Raw genomic sequence first — 19,465 nt, 5'->3', positions numbered from 1 at the left:
CTGCTCATCATTTCTTATAGCACAATAGTATTCCATTACATTCATATGACACAACTTGTTCAGCCTTTCCCCAGTTGATGGGCATCCCCACAATTTCCAATTCTTTGCCACCACAAAAAGAGAGGCTATAAATATTTTTGTACATGTGGGTCATTTTCCCTTTTTTTTATGATCTCTTTGAGATACAGACCTAGTAGTGGCATTGCTGGGTCAAAGAGTATGCACAGTTTTATAGTCCTTTGGGTATAGTTCCAAATTGCTCTCCAGAATAGTTGGCTCAGTTCACAACTCCACCAACAATGCATTAGCGTTCCAATTTTTCCACATCTTCTCCAACATTTATCATATTCCTTTTATGTCACACTAGCCAATCTGATAGGTGTGAGGTGATACCTCAGAGTTGTTTTAATTTGCATTTTTCAAATCAATATTGATTTAGACCATTTTGTCATGTGACCATAGATAGCTTTGGTTTATTCATCTGAAAACTGCCCATTCATGTCCTTTGACCATTTATCAATTGGGGAATGACTTGCATTCTTACAAACTTCAGTCATTTCTCCATATATTTTAGAAATGAGGCCTTTATTAGAAACACTGGCTATAAAAATTGTATTTTCTTCAGTGAGCTTTTGTACATCATTTTCCATTTGGTCAATTCTATTTTAAAGGAGTTGTTTTCTTCAGTCACTTTTTGTGTTTCCTTTTCCAAGCTGTTGACTCTTTTTCTATAATTTTCCTGTATAACTCTCATTTCTTTTCCTAATTTTTCTATCTCTCTTACTTAATTAAAAAAAAAAATTTGAGGTCTTCCAAGAGGTCTTTTTGGGCTTGAAACCAATTCTTTTTCTCCTTTGAGGCTTCACATGTAGGCATTTTGACATTATTTTTCTCTTCTGAGTTTGTGTTTTGATCTTTCCTGTTGCCAAAATAGGTTTCTTTGGTCAGGGCTCTTTTAGTATTTCTTGCTCATTTTTTAAAGTTGAGCTCTGCTCCTTGGGCAGAGGAGGCACCGTCCCAAACTTCTTGTGCTGGGGGCCTGGGTCCTAGTCGCTGGCTTTCTATGCCAGGGCCTCAGGTGCTTGTGGCTTGCCCATTGTGCAGGAGTGACCCAGCCTAGTCCTGCCTGTTGTGCCAGGGTTCTGGGGCTGGCAATTTGCCTCCTGCACTGGGGCTGGAGGCCTCACAGCTGGCCTTCTGTGCCACTAGACTGCTGAGCCAGTACCGAGAGGCATTGGCTGCTTATCTGTGCTGTCGCTAAGAGCCTCCTGTTGGCTTGCCCCAGACGCCATCTGCACTGGGCTGCACTCTCTTTTTACCCAAGTGAGACAGACCTTTCCTGAAGTCCTTCTAAGTTATCTTAAGCTGGGAAATTGTTTCACTCCCTCTTTTTGTGGGTTTTGTCACTCCAGAATCCTTCTAGAAGCTTGATTTAACATTGTTTCTGAAGGAAACTCGGGAGAGCTCAGACAACTTCCTGGCTTCTCTCTGCCTTCTTGGCTCCACCTCCTCAACCATTCTTTTTAGCAGTTTTGAGCTATGCCCAAAGGCCTAAAAAACCATGCATAGCCTTTGACCTAGCAGTGCCACTACTAGGTCTGTATCCAAAAAAGAGACAAAAAACAAAAGGGAAAAAAGTCATAAAAAAGGAAAAAGTCCCCGTATGTGCAAACATATTTATAGCAGCTCTTTTTGTGGTGGCAAAGAATTGGAAATTGAGGGGATGTTCATCAATTGGGGAATGGCTGAACAGGTTGTGGTATATAAATGTAATAGAATATTGTTGTGCTATAAAAAATGATAAGCAGGTGGATTTCAGAAAAACTGGAAAGACTTACGTGAACTGATGCTGAGTGAAATGAACAGAACCAGGAGAACATTATACAAAGTAATAGCAACATTGTGTGATGACTAACTTTGATTAACTTAGCCCTTCTCAGCAATAAAATGATCTGAGACAATTCCAAAATACTCATGATGGAAAATGCTATCCACATCGAGAGAAAGAACATGGAGTTCTGAATGCAGATCGAAGCATACTATTTTCTCTTTTTTTTTCTTTCTTATAGTCTTTCCCTTTTGTTTGGATTCTTCTTTCACAACATGACTAATGTGGAAATATGTTTAATATGATTATAACATGTATAGCCTATATCAGATTGCATGCCACTTGGAGAGGGGTAAGGCGAAGGAGAGAGTAAAACTTTGGAACTCTAAATCTTCTAAAAGTGAATGTTGAAAACTAAAAATAAATCAAAAAGAACAACCAAAAAAAGGGAAAAGGACTTATATGTACAGATGTATTTATAGCAGTTCCTTTCTGGTGGCAGGGAGTTGTAAACTGGGAGGATGCCCATCAATTGCAGAATGGCTGAACAAATTGTGATATGTGATTATGATGGAATACTATTATGATAAAATAAATGATGAGCAGGATGCTCTCAGAAAAACCTGAAAAGACTTACATGAGCTGATGCAAAGTGAAATGTACTTTGTACAAAGTAATAGCAATATTGTAAGATGATTAGCTATGAATGACTTAGCTATTCTCAGCAATAACAATGATCTAAGATAACTCTGAAGAACTTATGATGAAAAATGCTATCCATCCCCAGATAAAGAACTAATAGTGTCTGAATACAGATTGAAACATACTTTTTTACTTCATTTTTCTTGAGGGCTTTTTGGTCTATGTTTTCTTTCACAACATAATTAATAAGGAAATATGTTTTGAATGACTACACATGTGTAACTTATATAGAATTGCTTGCCTTCTCAATGAGGGGAGTGGGGAGAGAGGAAGAAAGAAAATTTGCAACTCAAAAAAAGATGGCCTGATGTTGAAAAAAATAGCATGTGTTGTAGAGAAATGATTATTATAATGTCCTTGATGATTTGCCTCAAACTATAGCTAGGAAGGCCAAGAATAAAATTAGATCAGAAAAACATGATGAGAGAATATTTTGCCTAGCTGCTCACAGTTTTAAGCCCATGTAAGTATATTAAGTCCAGACAGCTTAGAATTATTATAGCCAGTCGGTTAAAAGCATTTATTAAGTATGTGCCAGCTCAGAGTATGTGCTAAGCTCAGAGAATACAATCCTCCCTCTCTGCCCCCCCAAAAAAGTAGGACATAAAACAGTCTCTGTTTAGTCCTTGGGAAGCTCATGTTCTATCAGGGAAGACAATATGCAAAAATCATATACAGACGAGATATATACAGGATAAATTAGAAGTAACAACTAGCTTAATCACCCTTATTACCTGATAGGAAAGAACAAAAATGTGGGAGATGTAAGTGGACTTACTAATACCCGCCCCCCCCCGAAATTTTCATACGTGTGTTTTCATATGCAAGGAGAAAGGAGAAAAAACTATAAAGGTGTCACTGAAGGGGCAGCTAGGTGGCACATTGGATAGAGTACTGGCCCTGAAGTCAGGAGGACCTGAGTTCAAATCCAGCCTCAGACACTTGATACTTACTAGCTGTGTGACCCTGGGCAAGTCACTTAATCCCATTGCCTACCCCCCCCAAAAAAAAGATGTCACTGAAGTAGGGGAAAACCTGATTGTGATGGTTGCTGATGTTTACATAGCTATAAAACTATAACTTAAAAGAGGAATAGGAATAATTATACTTCTGAAGATGAAGTCAGAATAGTATAATAGTAGCTTCCATTTATATAGCACTTAACATATATTATCTCATTTGATCTCCACAACATATTTTCCAGGGAGATGTTGTCATTATTTCTATTTTGCATAAGAGTAATCTGAGACCAAGAGACAGCTAAATGGCTGAGAGAGGCCTGAGTTCAAATGCAACCTCAGACACTAACTGCGTGACCCTGGGAAAGTCACTTAACCTCTCTGTCTGCCTTGGAGGAAGCTAGGTGTTTCAAAGAAGAGAGTACCGAGCCTGGAAACAGAAGAACCTGAGTTCAAATCTGATCTCAGATACTCACAAGCTGTGTGACCCTGAGCAAGTCACTTAACCTCTGTTTGCCTTAATCCACTGCAGAAGAAAATGGTAAACCACTCCAGCATCTTTGCCAAGAATACAGGGTCACAAAATTTAGGACATGACTGAAAAACTGAACAATAACAAACCAAAACCACAGATGATTAAGTGACCTGTCATACAAATAGTAAACATCGAGAGAGAATTCGAACAGGTTTTTCAGAAGCTAAGTTCAGGACCTTCACCACTATGCTACCTACTTGTCTATAGTAGAAAACACTGAATTAGAAATCAGAAGACCTGGCTCTAGCCTCTACCACATTCTAGCTAAGTGATTTTGACAAGTCATACACTATGAGCCTCAGTTTTCTCATCTATAAAATAGGCATAGCACTACTTGTCCTGTCAACCTCATAGAACTGTTGTGATAATCAAATGAAAAATGATTTAGTAAAGTGTGACGTTCACTCATTCACTCAATCAACAAACATATATTGAGGGCTTATTGTGGGGCAAAGCATTGTGCGGTATACCATGGAGGATATAAGACAGTCTTTTCCCTTAAGGAGCTTACACTGTAGTAGGGGAGATAAATCATGTAAACCAATTATTCTAAAATAGTATGTGGTGGCAGGATAAGAGGATCCCAGAGTTTTATGAGACTTTGGAGGAGGGAGAGATAGCAACAGCAACAATAACAGTAGCTAGCATTTATATTGCATTTTTGAGATTTGTGAAATGCTTCGCCAATATCATCTCCTTTTATTCTCCCAATTATCCTGGGAGGTAGGTGCTATCATTATCCCCATTTTACAGACAAAGAAACTGAGGCAAACAAAGGTTAAGTGAATGGCCCAGGGTCACACAGGTAACATCTAAGGCTGGATTTGAACTCAGAAATATCATGCGTTACTTTAAACTACAGTTAAAATACATCAGGTAATTGTGAGTGAAGCACTGTGATGAAGTCTGTGGTAGAGAATGAGGGAAGCAGAGGCCATTATTTAACAGCGATATCAAGGAAGGCTTCTTGGAGAAAGCATTTGGGTTGGTTGTTTTTTTGAAAGACTAGCAGGAATTCACCAGAGAAAGGAAAGGATGGGCATTCTTGATGTAGGAAACAGTATAAGCAAAGGGACAGAGGCAAGAAAATTCAGACTGGAATAAAGTTGGAGAGAAAAGGTGGTGTCAGACTTGAATGCCAATTTGAACATTACCTAGGCAAGAGGGAGACAGTGAGGAGTTTAGAGTAAGAGAAGATCAGATAAAAAAAATCCATCTATTGGTAGTGCAAACAATGATTAAAAGGTATAAGAGAACGGATGTGGGAACACCTGTTAGGGATCTAATTTATTTGTCCAAACACGTGGTTAATTAGAGCCTATACCAGAGTCTTGACAGTGGGAGTCGAGAAGAGAAGAATATGAACTATCCTGTGGACGTAAACTTGACAGGTCTCAGCAACTGATTAGATACAAGTGTTGAGGGAATGAGGAGTCAAAGATTAAGAACAGGCTTTAAACTCCATGGGCAAGGTGAGTGGTGGTGTCACAGAGAAATAATGAAGTCAGATGGAAAAGCAGGTTGAGGAAGAAATAGCATTTAAAGGTTGATGGGCTAGAAGCATCCAGATAGAAATATCTATGATAGTGAGAAATGTGGCTCTGGAGCTGAGTAAAAAGGCCAGAGTAAAGAGAAACAAATTTGAGAATGACCTAAAACAGAGGTGATAACTGGTAGTGAATAAGATTGTCAAGAAAGAAGGGATGTAAAAAGAAAATAGAAGATCCAATCAATTAATTAAATCAGTAATCATCTTTTAATTAACTTCAAGTCAACAAGCATTTATTAAGTACCTACTATATGCCAGGCACTGTGGTGAGCACCAGAGATAAGTAAGTAAGGCAAAGACAGTCTCTTCCTTCAAGCAGCTCATAAAGGGATGGGGGAGGGAGGATGAGCAATACACAAACACATGAGGTTTATTATTATTATTATTATTGAAACATTGTGAAATACAGCCCAGGTAGGTTCAGCACAAGCTAGGCATCAAAAGAAAATACGTTGTCAAAAAAACCTTCTAGATTGCACCCATTTGATTTCTATCACTCTAATGGCTAAATTAATCTACCACTACCAAAAGCAGGTATATGTTCAACCCTATCAACAAAATACATATGTAGAATACAGTTAGCCTCTGACAATCCACAACTCCCTCAGGAAAGATGCTCTCAGTGATTTATTGGTGCAATAGAATACTGGATGCTTAGCAGGAGAGACCTGATAAAATTATTAGGACATTACCCAGCTAACTCAAAATTATAAACATAGCACACACAAAAATAATTCATTGTAAATAGATCAACTCAATTGTTTCACTTTGGTATGTCTTAAATAGCTAGATTAGTCTATTTCTTTCTAAGGAAGTAATGTACTCAAACCTGCAAACAAGACACTCAAATAGGATATAATTAGAAAGTGACAATCTACAAAATCCCTCAGGAGAGCTCTGATATGTATTGTTGCAGATAACTATCATGTGGGAAATTCACAGGAGGAACCCACTATTATGATAAGGAAGTTACATTGCTAACTAGAAATCATGAACATAGAAGAATATTTAGTGTAATGAGGAACTGGATAGTGGGAGTTCAGCCCTTGAAACATGCCCAGCTGTCTCCACCTGCTAGTGATCTGAGTGGAGGATCGGTAAGTCTTTTTCAGGAAATGCATGATAGCTCATAATGGAGGATCCTACCCTGATTCAGAGCATACTCAGGAATTGTATGACTGTGGTTTACTAAGATGGAAAGGAACTAAGTTTTCTTGCATACAAAAAGCTCTAATCTAATAATTCTCTCTCTCTCTCTCTCCCTCCTCTCCCTCCCTCCCTCCCTCCTCCCTCCCTCTCTCTCTCTCTCTCTCTCTCTCTCTCTCTCTCTCCCTCCCTCCCTCCCTCTCTCTCTCTCTCTCTCTCTCCTCTCTCTCTCTCTCTCTCTCTCTCTCTCCCTCTCCCTCCCTCCCTCTTCTCTGTGTCTCTCTGTCTCTGAATCTCTGTCTCTCTATCTCTCTTTGTCTCTGTCTCTCTCTGTCTTGATTGTTGTGAGGCCTGGAATACATGGAACAGCTAATTGTTTGCCTCTGTTTTTTTTTTTTTGACCTTTTCTGGTCTTAGGTGAATGATTATTAGAGACAGAATAGACCAGGCTATGACCAGGTAAGAATAAAGGTTTGGCAGAATCCCCAGAAGTACAGTGACAGAAGTCTATGATGCCATCATGCTCCAAAGACCTCACCTACCAATCTATTGTGAGTTGGGATAGTAGCCCTGGTGCTACAAATACAAGAACAGTTTGATTTTTATAATGCTTAATATAAATCCAAAGAGCTAAGTCAGGGGTTCTTAACCTGAAGTCCCCTGACCCTAGGGATCTATGGATAGATTTCAGTGTCCATGAACTTGGATGGGGAAAAAACATCTCTATTTTCAGTAACCTTTGGTTTCCTTTTATTTTATGTTTTATTTTATGCATTTAAGAAAACATTATTCCGGGGCAGCTAGGTGGCGCAGTGGATACAGCACTGGTCCTGGATTCAGGAGGACCCGAGTTTGAATGTGACCTCAGACACATAACACTAGCTGTGTGACCCTGGGCAAATCACTTAACCCCATTGCCTAGCCAAAAAAAAAAAAAAAGAAGAAGAAAGAAAAGAAAAGAAAACATTATTCTGAGAAGGGGTTCATAAGCCTTCACTAGACTCCCAAAGGGCTCCATGATACAATTAATTTTAAGAAACTCTGCTCTAGACAAACATATTTTGACTACTCCCAACACCATTGCTGATAGACACCTGTATAGCAACTTACATATTTGCATATAGCCTTAGTATTTGAATATAATTATTTTCTTTTTAATCTTTTTTATTTTACTTTATAAATTTTTTAAAAATCAAGAAAGGTTCCATAGGCTTTACCAGACTGCCAAAAGTATCATGAAACAGAAAAAATGTTAAGGACCTCCAAGCTAAATGAATCCATTTCCAACTAATCAAGCAAGATTACTGAAATAGAATTTTGTTATACACTCACATTGCACCAAGTTCCACCAGAATGTTCTTCTTGATGTTGGATTGAAGCCAACAGCTAAAATAGTGCAGTGCTAGCTTGCGGAAACCCAACATTGCAAGTAGGAGGATATAAAGCTAATAAATTATGTATATAAGTTAGACAGAACACATTGTTTTAAGAAGCTCTAGTTTGCATAAATTTTTTTACTATTACTTTGAATTGCTGGATAGATCTATTTCTACCCAAAGCAGTGACACACTAGAAACTACAAACAAGATTAGGCAGGTTGGTGGCGCAGTGAATAAAAGGCTGGGCCTAGAATCAGGAAAACTCATCTTCCTGAGTTCAAATCTAGCCTCAATACTTACTAGCTGTGTGACCTTGGGCAAGTCACTCAACTCTGCTTGCCTCAGTTTCTCATCTTACTGCAAAATGAACTGAGAAGGAAATGGCAAACCACCCGGTACCTTTGCCAAGAAAACCCCAAATGGGGTCATAAAGAATCAGACAGAACTGAAAAATGACTGAACAAAAACATAAAACAATATCTTTAAGTAGTACACAGACACTAACATCAACCCCAATTGCCCAAAGAGATTACTTCTTCATATTGTACTATTGCAGGTAACCAGAATATTGGGTACTCAACAGGAGGAAACTGAATATTACTATGAAGAAATTAGACAGCACCTTTCAAAGGAGGTATAAAAATGTGTCAGTATTTCTTACAATAAATACAGAAAAGAAATGATGGTTTTCAAGTTTATCTATTCAATCAGTACAGAGATTCATTAAAAATCATGTTATATAAATTGAGGTAATATTGAAATAGGAAGCTTATGCTATAGATCCATTTTAGGTTAGAATTTCATTAAGAAATCATGAAGAATAATTTAAAAATAGACCAACTTTATTGTTCCAATTTGTTTTCTATTGTTCTAAAGAGCTGAAGTAATCTATTTCTACCTGGTAAGACCCTGAAGACAAAATAATTGGGGAGACTAGATTGATACACTCAGACTGCATAATAGGACTGTAGAACTAGACCTGGAAGGGATCTAGCTATAAAATCTTTTCATTTTACAAATGAGGAAACTGAGGCCCAGAACTGCTAAGGCTATTGCTCTAACTACCTTACATAATTTTTTGAGAGGAAAGAAATTTGTAAACTGCCAAATAGTATTTAAAGATGAGCAACACTTAGAGAAAAACTGATCCTAACTGGAATGTTTTTAATGTTAAAGAGAAAAAGATTGCCTAGTGTATATGCTTTGTTTATGTTGTTGATGTTTGGTCATTTCAGTCATATCTGACTCTTCATAAGCCCATTTGAAATTTTCTTGGCAAAAATACTGGAGTGGTTTGCCATTTCCTTCTTCAGCTCATTTGACAGATGAGGAAACTGAGGCAAACAGGGTGAAGGGACATTCCCAGGGTTGTGCAGCTAGTATCTGATGCCAAATTTGAACTTAGGTCTTCCTGACTCCAGACCTGGGGCCTCTATCCAGCCTCTTGTGTGTAATTACAGAATGATGGATTTATTTAGGAAAGAAGTTGTTGATCTGTGTTTAAGTATTTTTCCCTAATTGTATTTCAATTGTAATTGGTTTCCTTTGTAATCCTGTATATATTATGGTATGTATTTAAATAAAAACATTGTTCTGAGAAGGGGTCCATTGGTTTCATAAAACAGCTAGAGGAGCCCATGATAAAAAAAAAAAAAGATTAAGACCTACTGCCTTAAAGAATCAAGTTTCTGCCCCTTCTACATGTAGTACATCTTGACTCACCATCACAGATTTTCATTTGCAGCAGCATGAAATCAAATCCTCTGCTACAGCTGGCTTCTTACTAAATTCATTCAATGGCTTCACAAACGCTAAGCTTTAAATCTCTCCCCCGAGTTGTTGAGTCTCTGGGAAATTGTAAATGGATGGCTTTAGAGACTGAACAGAAGGTAAGGGCAGGTAAATGCATTAGCTTCCAATCCTCTCCCTGCCTAATCTAAATTCAAGAATATTGATATAAATAAAAAGGAGACTTTGGAAAGCATGTTGGCAATAAGGAAGAAGGTATTACTGTACAAGCCCCTGCTGCTTTATTGACACTCAAATAAGGTTTTCCATTTAAAAAAAATGTAGATTTTCTGAGGTAGACAAATGCAAGAAGTTGCTTATGCTTTCTTCCAACAGGGGCAAATCAATAGTAATTGCCTTTGTAGTGGGAGTTCAATAATCTGTTAGATTTTATGACATGATAGACTTGAATAATACCTACTAAAAATCTTAAGAATTTCTTTTAAAATATTATAGTATGTTGACTCCTCAAAAACTAAATATTTACTCAGGAAAGTAAGATTCATTGACTACTACTAACAATGCCAGTAAAACTTGTTTAAATGAAGTGAGAAAAAAATCTAGCCTAATCACAAGGAATAAAATGAAATATCAACTGAAATTAATGAGTCACAATACCCAACTTATGCTTAGTTTCCCTTCATGCCCCTGAACCAAGTCTAACATAGTCTTCTGTAGGCTAAAAAACATTTGAAATTCAGTGGAAAGCTGAGATTGGAAGACAAAACTGAAAACAGTGGTGTAGATTAATTCAGTTCAGTTTCATTTATTTCAATTCAGTGAATAATAATTAAGTACTACTATGTTCCCGTCTGTCATCAAGTCCTGCTCAGATACCTCATTGTGTCATGATGATGATTCTTAATTTCTTGAGAACTGTGAAATGCCTACTTTTCCATCTACCCAAATCTTTGCAAGAATATATATTTTTTTATTTTTAAAAATAGATTTTCATATTGATATCTCTTGATTTTGCATCCCTTATAACAAAGTCTGTTTGTCTGGGGAACCAAACTGTCCCCTTTCCCTCTCAAAGATACAGATGATCAGTACAGATCATTTATAGGCAAACATCAGCCTCTTAACTCTTGTAATTCTAGTCTTATCAAAACCATGAAAACTGTAACAGTGGCAACCAGTGACACTGACTCTTCATATGCTCATTTAAGATAAGAAAATGTCTATCAGTCTTGTTGGGCTCAAATGAATTTCTACTTTTTCTTGATCTTTCTAAAATAAAATGCTTGATTCAGACTCTAGTGCTTTAAATTCCATATGCTTTAATTCATTCACAAAATGAATAAATATATTGTCCATTTAGTAGAAAGACTATTGGTTTCCAAAACTATATACTTGGCCTTGGGAGCCAAGATGGCACAGTAAGCAGCAAGTTGCTCTCACCCTCCTTTACTGACCTTGAAAAATCCAGAAAATATCACCCCAGGAAAAGCCCTGGAACAGTGGAGACAGCAGAAAGACAGGGGGAAGTCATCTTTTTTAGCTCAGGAGGCTTGGGGGATTAATGGGAAAGGTCCCTCTTACTGTGGTTGAAGGGGATCAGGACAGGATGGGAGGCATCCCAGCAAGCCCCACCTCAGCAAACCAGTGGGAGATACTGAGCCCCAGGGTGGCAGAGCAGGTAAGTGGCAACACCAGGACCCTTGTGTTCATTGGCACAGCCAGCAGATGCCAGCTTCAAGAACCACCATGTGTGCCAGCAGACAGAATTCTATCAGCAGCTATACCCATCCTTGCTCTAGCACAGCTCTGGGTGAGGAGGTGACCTCCAGAGGTCAGACCACCTCCATACCCCACCCACAAAAGAAATTCAGTGTAACCCCGGGAAATGCAGAAAAACCCCACCTGGCCTCTGCATACACCAGCCACCACCAGCAGCTCCAGCTCAGCACCAGGTAAGCCACTAGACCCCTACAGCCTCCAGCTGCCAGCACCTGCGGCCAAAATACAAAGCCAGTAACCAGGGCCCTGCCCCCAGCACAAGACAGAAGCAGATATCAGATTTAAAAACCAGGAAAAAAGGCAAACACCATGAGCAAAAGGTAACAAAGAAAAACACTGACCACAGAGAATTATTATGGTGACAGGGAAGATCAAAACACAAATTCAGAAGAGGACAACACTGTCAACATATCCGCATCTGAAACTTCAAGGGGGAATATGAACTAGTCTCAAGCCCAATAAGCTTTCTTGGAAGAGCTCAAGAAGGATTTCAAAAATCAAATAAGAGGAGAAGAAGAAAAATTGGGAAAAGAAATGAGAAGTATGCAAGACAGAGTCAACAGCTTAGAAAAGGAAGGATAAAAATTGACTGTAGAAAACAATTCCTTTAAAAATACAATTGGCAAAATGGGGGAAAAATACACTGAAGAAAATTACTCCTTAAAAAGTAGAATTGGCCAAATGGAAAAGGAGGTACAAAAGCTAAATAAAGAAAACAATTTGTTAAAAATTAGAATTGAGCAAGTGAAGCTAATGACTCTAAGAGACATCAAAAATCAGTAAAACAAAATCAAAAGTATGAAACAAATAGAAGGAAATGTAAAATATCTCATTGGAAAAAGAACTGACCTGAAAAATAGATCCAAGAGAGAATTTAAGAATTATTGGTCTACTTGAAAGCCATGATGAAAAAAAGAGCCTGGACAGCATCTTTCAAGAAATCATCAAAGAAAACTGCCCTGAGGTCCTAGAACCAGAGGGTAAAATAGTCCTTGAAAGAATCTACCAATCACCTCTTGAAAGAAATCCCAAATTGAAAATGCCAAGGAATATTGTAGCCAAAGCCCAGAATTATCAGGTCAAAAAGAAAATATTACAAGCAGCCAGAAAGAAACAATTCAAATATCGTGGAACCAGTCAGGATTATGCAGGACCTTGTAGTTTCTACATTAAAAGATCAGGGCTTGCAATACAATATTCTGTAAGGCGAAGGAGCTTGATTACAACCAAGGATCAACTATCCAGCAAAGATGAACATAATCTTTCAGGGGAGGAGATGGATATTCAATGAAATAGGGGACTTCCAAACTTTCCTGATGAAAAGACCAGAGCTCAACAAAAAATTTGATCTTCAAATACAAGACTTGGGAGAGGCATAAAAAGGTAAACAGGAAAGAAAAAAAATGTAATTCAATAAGGGCAAACTGTTTACATCCTTACAAGGGAAGATGATACTTGTAACTCTTGAGAACTGTATTTTTATTATGCTAGGGATATACATAGACAGTGGGTATAAGTTGACTTTGATGTGATAATAAAAAAAAATCTAGTGAAGTGGTGAAAAGAGATTGTTTTGGGAGAAGAGGAAAGAGGGGCAGAAAAGGGTAAATTATATCACATAAAGAGACATAAAAAAGGCAAAGAGGAAAGGGGAAAAAAGTGTTATTCAATAAGGGTAAACTATTTACATCCCTACATAAGACTCAAAATCTTAGGGAAGTGAATATTAAAAGCTAAAAATGAATAAATTAAATTAAAAAAATAAAACTGCAAAAAAAAGACTACATACTTAGCATTACTTAAAGGCATATTTAAGAGAGAGGAGAGAAAGAGATGGACAGACAAACAGACACAGAAGGAGAAAGAGACAGAGAGAGCCAGTCAGAAGCAGAGAGACAGAAAGAAAGTCACACACACACACACAGACAGGGACACAGAGAGAGAGACAGAGAGAGAAGACAAGAGGAAAGTAGGAGAAAGTGAAAAGGAGGGGAGAGGAGAGAAAGGAAGGCATGGGGAAGAAGAGAGAAACATTACTCATATTTGAGAAAGATGAAGGGCCATGCATTTGGTGTTGGGCTATTAACCACTTACTGTAATGACATAACTGATTCAGAGGAAATGGTTGTACAATTATTAATAATGCTGCTTAAGCAGGTTACTATGCTGTCTGAACAAGCAAGCTGTTCTAAACAAGGGATCTTTTTCTTTTGAATAATGAGTTCTCTCTATTTAGTACAACCTATTAGATTAAGCAGTTTTGGGATTACTATTTTTTACAAGGGTGTAAAGAGCAGAAATTATCAGAACTATTGATTTTATGTGTAGCAGGATCTGGTACGTGCACTGTTACATATGTTCTGTGTTTGAAAACTGTGCCATTCCTGGCAAATTGGCCCTGATGTTTGGAACATGTTGTCCTTGTCCCCAGTCCAAAAACAGTGATCTGGAGTCTCTGGAGAGACATCCTTGTTGCAACCCCTGGACCCTATTCATAAACTGTGAAATATTGAGGATGGCTTAATTTGTACTTAAAAAAATAAGTAATTTATTGCTTATCTGGAAGTGCAGTAAACTCTTTCAAGGCAATGATGTTGCAAAATTTCATAGACATTTCACTTCTGCTTTTGAAGAACTTTCAACTGACTTGGTTGTGCTGTCATTTCTGGGTCCACTTCCCCTTGTTTATGACCATTTGTGACAGGAAGACCCTGTAGACACTGACCAGAGCTGCACCCATACATCATGGTCACATCACAAACAAATGAGAGAAGCACGGACAAAAAAATTACCTAGCATATCTATACATAGGAGAAAAGTTTGTGACCAAACAAGGAATGGAAAGAATTGCAGAAGAGAAAATGAGTAATTTTGATTGTATAAAATTTTCAAGAGTTTTCATAAAAACAGAATAATGCTAAGATTAAAAGAGATAGAACTGGGAAAAATCTTTGCAGCAATTTTCTCTATTAGTCTTATTTCCAAGAAGTATATAAAGAAGTGGTTCAAATTTATAAGAAAAAAAGCCATTCCCCAATTGATAAAGAGTCTAAGGAGATGGACATATAGTTCTCAAGGGAAGAAACCCAGGCTAGCTTCAATTCACTACTAATTAAAGAAGTTTAAATTAAAGCAATTCTGAAATTCTACTCATAACCATGAAAGTGGCAAAGATGACAAAATAAAGAAAATGATATGTGCAGGAGGGACTATAAGAAAACAGACAAATTGATACATTGTTGGTTGATCTATGAATGAGTACAACCATTCTGGAAAGCAACTTGGAATCACCACGAAAAATTCACTAAATAGTGCTCACCCTTTGACCCAGACATACCATTACTAAGCCTCTGCCCAAAAGAGAACAAAGAAAGAAGCAAAAGTTTGTATGTACATTATAGCAGCTCTTTTTTTTTGGGGGGGGGAACCACCCACCCACCCAAATTGGAAATTAAGATGTCCAACAACAGAGGAATGACTGAATAAGTAAGTTGTGGTATAGAAATGTGATGGGGTATTAACATGCTATATGAAATGATGACATGTATGATTTCTGAGATATGTGGAAACATGTATATGAATTGATGCAGAAGGAAATATGCAGAACCAGAAAAAAGTTCTATATTAGAATAGCAAAATCATAAAAACGAACAATTTTGAAGACTCTTATAAACTAACGATGAATGAAATGAGCAGTTCCAGGAGAACAATTTATACACAATAATGATAATGCTATAAAAATAAGCAACTTTGAAAGCTGTAAGAACTATGATCAATACAAGGACCATTATTCCAGAGGATTAATGATGAAACATACCATTCATTACAGAAATGTGACATATTTAAGGTGCAGAATGCCACATATTTTTATACAGTCATTGAGGCAATTTGTTTTACTTGACTATGAAAAATTCTTTTTCTTTATTTTTTAAAAATGGGATAAAGAGTAGAAGGGAGAGAAAGTGGTGGTTGGTTTTTTTTTTTTAAATGGGATATACTATAGGTGAGACACATTGCAGGCACTTTCAGATGAGGTCATTATATTATCAGTTTTCTTAGCTGTTTTACTCCATTACAAGGGAACTCACAAAGTGGGAGGGAATCTGTAAATGTTTGTAATGTAAAAATAAGGTACATGAATAAACCTTTTAAAAAAAAGAAACAGATTCAAGTAGCTCTCCTAGCATAGTGAACTGCTGTTTTCACCTGGATAATTAAACGAGGACAGTTCTTGGGGAGAAAGCTAAGGAGTTTTCTGAGGCAGGAGGTCATTGATTTCCTTGAGAGAGGAAGCTTATTCCACCCTTTGAGAGAAAGCTTCAAGCTCCAAGGGTAACCATTCTGGCCCTTAACAAAACTACTTCTACTACACACACACACACACACACACACACACACACACACATATGTATATATATGTGTGTGTATATGTATATATGTATACACACACACACACATATATATACACATATGTGTGTGTATATACTCACATACACACACACACACACACACACACACACATATATATATATATATTTCCAAGTCTTTTGTCATAGAGACCCTGGCTGCAGGCCTGATTGTTGTTTATACTGGAGTGTTCCTAGGCAGAAATTTTAGTGAAAGAGATGAGAGCCTTGTAATGCACTAAATGACTATAGTTTGTGATTTAAAATAATGTTCTGGAAAGCTCAGCTAGATGAACTAAATAGCTGTTAATGCTGCTTTAGGGCTAGGAAGAATTGCATCGATGTGAGAAGAGGGTTTGTTTTTAAGGAATGCTGACTTGGCTGACTGTAATTTTCAAGTGTTAGTAACTCTTTCCCTCCCACAAGACAGTCTTTTCTTGTGACTATAGTACACATACATGCTTGGAGTAGTGGAAAAAGGTCTGGCCTTAGAACCAGGGAATAACAAACACTTATTGACTGTCCAGAAATACCTAAGCTCATATCCTGACTCAGGCACATATTGCCTGTGTAACCCTAGAGAAGTCACTTATCCCGTCAATGTTTGAGCCAGCTCTCTACAAGGTGAAGAGAAGGTGTTAACCTTTATTGGAAGGAGATTTTCCTCATCCAAAAGCTGCTTATATCAATGAAATCACAGGCCCAGTCCTTCTCCGATGTATACAGTATGCTTATCAGATCAAAACTTGAAATGGGTTTTCTCAGTCTCTTCTGAGATCTTTAATCTAGTTCCCCTACTGAGATTGTCTCCTACTAAAATATCAGGAGAAGTAACTGGCTTCTCTCTTTGCCACTATGTGGCCTCAAGATATCCCAAAGAAATGAAGTGTTTTAAAGATCAGAGATGATGTTATTGACACAAAAAGTGACCAAGCAGAAAGACGTCAACTGCTACTGACTCATTTACTTACTTTTTCATCCTGATAAAATCCATATGAGAATGTTATATCCAAGTGTTGAAGGGTATCCTTGATGAAAGATGAAAAGGGAGAAGGAAGGCCTTTGCAGATGATTTTCTACAATTAACTATATCTTTCTAGTCACACAATTGACTGACAGGTACTAAGATTACAAGAACCCACGAGTGTGTTTATTGTTTCTTGATTACAATTAAGCTTTTGATTTTGTAGAGCAAAATGCATCTTTAAAAGTTCATATTCAACCAGATGACTCCTTTATATATATATGTGATATATATATATATATATATATAATATTTATATTATATATATATTATATAATATATATATATATATATATGGATATTATAAATTTGCTTGATAAAACCACAAAACATAACTTTAGTAATCCTTTTGTGGTAAATATCAACTGAGACACAGTGTTGAACTTGGAGTCAAGAAGATCTAATACTTGCCCATGGTCACTTAACCTCGTTGAGACTCAGTTTCTCCACTCTGAGCAATCCAATTGATTTTTCTGAGCCTCAGTTTCTTACATACAATGAGGATGAAGAGTAAAGTAAGTATAACCAAGTGATGATTTATGTAGTAACAGCAATGTTATTTTAAGAACAACTTCAAACAACTGTTATTTTGACTATTGTAAACACATAAATTAAAAACAAAGGGCATATTAAGAGAGACATTATCTGCATCCACAGAAAGAACTGACAAATTGAAATATGTATAGAATAATTTACATATTATAACTATTTGTGTCTAATGGTAGCCATCTCTAGGGTAGGGGGGAGAGAAGAAAAAAAAGGAAAAGAAACAAATTTACATGATAATTTTATTATACATTTAAAAGGAATAGCAAATTGTATATAATAGATTTGCAGTTTCATGCACAATAATCTTTTTTATTATGCTGTTATGGAAATGCTTGTTTTATTCTATAAATTAAAAGTAAAATATATGTATTTTTAAAATGAGGATGATATCTGTGGTGCCAACTTCACAGAGGTACTGTGGACTCAAATGAGATAATGTACATGAAGTGCTTTGCAAACCTCAAAATGTTATATGAATGTCATGGTGATTATTCATCACCATAAAATGAGGCATATAGCCAGAGTAAGGGGTGAATTAGCCAGAGAATTTCACTTCTATCAGAATCTTTCAAAGATGGAAGGAAGACCACCAACACACAGACTCTTAAGGAATAGAATAGAGAATGGATCTAAGATTTCATTGGTAGATAGAGCTCTCAGATGAGTAAACTTTTCAGACCAATGCAGGTACACGCTTCTTCTAGAGCTTATTCTTAGAAAGTTACTTAGAGCACCGTGAGGCTAAGTGTCTTCCACAGTCCCATAGCCAGTGTGGGAAAGTCAAAGCAAGGTAATCAGTATTTATTTATTAAGCACCCACTATATGATAGGCTGAATGGGAGGAGAAAGCATGAATAATGTGTTCTCCACAGCACCAGAGTGGTATTGACTTATAAGCAAGTTATTTGTGTATGTCATATTTCCTCAAGGGTAGGGCCCATAAATAATTGAAACTTGGTCATTTCCTTTAATGCCCAGTATAGCACTTTGCACACAGTAAGGACTTAATAATTGTTTGTTGAAATGAATTGGTAAAAAGTCTCAGTGCACAAGATATTTTTAATATTTCATAATCTACTGTTCTCTTTAGTTGGTGATTTGATTACCTACTCATGGAGTAAAACTTCAGAAAGCCTTGTGTCTAGTGTCTACTGCAGTGCTCCTGTGGCAAATCTGTCTGCATTTTAGCTGTGAACTAGTATTCCTCCTATGTGGGTAAGTAAGCTTTGACTTTGGGGGCAGACTTCATTGGGCTTAGTTTATAGGTATGGGACCTATGCTAATCTGTTTGGAGAGCTCTCTCTACCTATGAAAGTAGTCTTTCCCTGTATCTTAGTCTAAAGTGCTGCCTACAGCACCAAGAGGTTAAGTGACTTGTCCAAAGTCACAAAACCAGTATGTATCCAAGAAGGGACTTGAACCCAAGTCCTCTTAGCCCTGAGGCTGGCTTTGTAATATTGCTTCTCCTCAATTTATAGTTTGAATTAAATGCCCTTTGCATAGGATCACCTAGGCATTGCTTTTATTTATCCCTCATTTGTCAAGGAGACTGAATTATTTTCTGTTTGCTTGGCGGAGCCTCTGGAGTGTTTCCTATTTATGCAATGACACATACTTAGATAAGGGTAGAGATGCCTTAGGTACACAGATGGTGACACAGGTGCCCAGCCAATGATGTAAGCAGAGGAAGAGAAACCTCAACTCTTTAAGTTGGGAGAACTTTGGGGAATAGTTCTCATTTATTCAGCTCCAATGAGAAGAGCTCAGTTTTCTGGGGAGGAGCAAAGGGTGATGAATAAAATACTGAGGCAAATATTTTACATTATTGTTTTTAGATTAGGGACAAGGGCTTTTTCCTTC

General features: G+C 37.2%; 1 long non-coding RNA gene across 4 annotated transcripts in view; it reads left to right on the top strand.

Moving 5' to 3' along the window:
- The window catches only part of LOC110222465 (uncharacterized), a 90,935-nt gene that overhangs the window by 54,746 nt on the left and 16,724 nt on the right, over positions 1-19,465 (top strand). For 2 of the 4 annotated variants that reach the window (XR_002328389.2, XR_013487784.1), the window contains exons 1-2: positions 6,594-6,670; positions 18,696-18,820. This is a non-coding gene — a long non-coding RNA (uncharacterized LOC110222465). Of the gene's footprint in view, positions 1-6,593; positions 6,671-7,142; positions 7,271-18,695; positions 18,821-19,465 lie in introns of those variants that run through there. The other 2 variants (XR_013487786.1, XR_013487785.1) reach the window with 2 other exon arrangements.

The sequence above is a fragment of the Phascolarctos cinereus genome, unplaced genomic scaffold (genome assembly GCF_003287225.1).
Source record: "Phascolarctos cinereus isolate Bilbo 61053 unplaced genomic scaffold, phaCin_HiC Scaffold_726;HRSCAF=1367, whole genome shotgun sequence".
NCBI classification, from domain to species: domain Eukaryota; kingdom Metazoa; phylum Chordata; class Mammalia; order Diprotodontia; family Phascolarctidae; genus Phascolarctos; species Phascolarctos cinereus.
Note: the sequence above shows the minus strand (reverse complement) of the source record. Positions and strands in the feature narration are given on the sequence as shown.